This window comes from Nicotiana sylvestris, chromosome 6 (assembly GCF_000393655.2).
Source record: "Nicotiana sylvestris chromosome 6, ASM39365v2, whole genome shotgun sequence".
Classification (NCBI taxonomy): Eukaryota; Viridiplantae; Streptophyta; class Magnoliopsida; order Solanales; family Solanaceae; genus Nicotiana; species Nicotiana sylvestris.
The window spans coordinates 60201983-60203585 of NC_091062.1; positions in this window are offsets into that span (position 1 = coordinate 60201983).

A 1603-nucleotide genomic window follows, 5' to 3' on the forward strand; every position below is an offset into this window, starting at 1 on the left:
GCGTGAAAGCAAAATATGGACCGCCTTGCCTCAGAGAAAGAGATTGTTCAAGCTCAGTTAACCTTAGCTGAAAGCTAGCTCCATGGTATGAAAGAAAAGAACTTGGCACAATCCAAGAAAATCGAGGAACTCCAGGCTCGGTTGGTCAAAGATCTTGTAGTGGCGAAATTGTAGGTTGAAAAGGCTAAGGCCAATGCTGAGGCAATTGCTGCCGTCTACCAATCCGATTCCAAAGCCGCTCAAGCTCGAGCAAAGAAAGTTACTGATACTACTCAGACTCAAGCATACTGGGTTGCCGAGTTGTCAAGTGTCAGTCTCGAAGAGAGACTCTTGAGGAGATTCATTCTTGTGGCTTTAACCTTGCTGTCGAGATCGAGAATACGAAGGAGCTTGAGGCTGAAGCCAAGACGTTCCTCTCTTTTGATGATGATGATTCTGGGAGCGTGAGTAGATCTGAGAGCGGAGGAGATCTCGATGGCGAGGATGTAGTTCCCGAGGAAATTAGGCACTTAGGATTTTTTTTTGATTTTTTGTGTAGGACCCTGATCGGTCCTTGTAAATATTTTCACACACACACACACACACACACACACACACACACATATATATATATATATATAAGATCTCTATGCTTTCTGACATGTCTTTATTTCAATTTCTGCCTTGTGAAAATTCTGTTTCATCCATGACTTTTTCATGAGTACAAGGCTTAGGCAATTTGATCGAAGTCGGACTAATGTAATCTTTATAATCGAGTGAGTACTTGCTCGAACTCGAAGTAGGATGACCCTTAGGTTTTAGTTGAGTGAGGATGACTTTTCGAACTCAAAAAATAAAATGACCCTTAGGCTCTTGAATTAGGCTGATATGGCCTTAAAAAGGAATGGCTGTTCTCCATTTCCGGCTTAAAAAGTTAATCATATAAAAATTTGTTACGCCTTAGCACGAGATAAATTTATACGCATCAGAGTTTTCGAGGGTTAGTGTTATTGAAACCCTTTGCTTCAATACGCCTTAGCGCAAAATAAGCTTGCTAGGTAGTTCGAACAATTCAGTACCCCTTAGGTTTTTTGAGGGTTGATGTGATTGAAACCCTTTGTAAATTTGTCGAGGGTAGCCTTTTAAACCGGTTTTATGAAAATATTTGAAGGCCTATTTTATTACGAAATTCGGACGTCTCCGAGCCGTGTTGGTTTGGTCGTAGCCTTTAACTTGGGATTTGCCTCTTTGGCTTGTTTCCAGGTTATACTTCGAACTTGTTTGAAATGTCAGTCCCCAAGTGGGGTGGCCGTGGCCTATAAAAACAAGGGTTGCCTTTTTAAGGTCTTATGATCTCGAGATTTTAGTAATTCGATTGCATCGATTTTTCGGACGGGAGTCCCCGAATATGGGGTAATTTGTTTGAACTTCAGTTGTGATCGGCCCTTAAGCCTGTTTCCACAACAGACCAAAAGTAAGAAATTGTGAAGTTAAATTTTCTATAAGGCATGAAATATTTGGCAAGGAAAAATACTTCTCTCAATAGATTATACATGTGCATATGTTTGTCTTTTGGGCACAAGTAATCTACATGGGCACGGTTTATTTGACCGTTTGGCCTTTA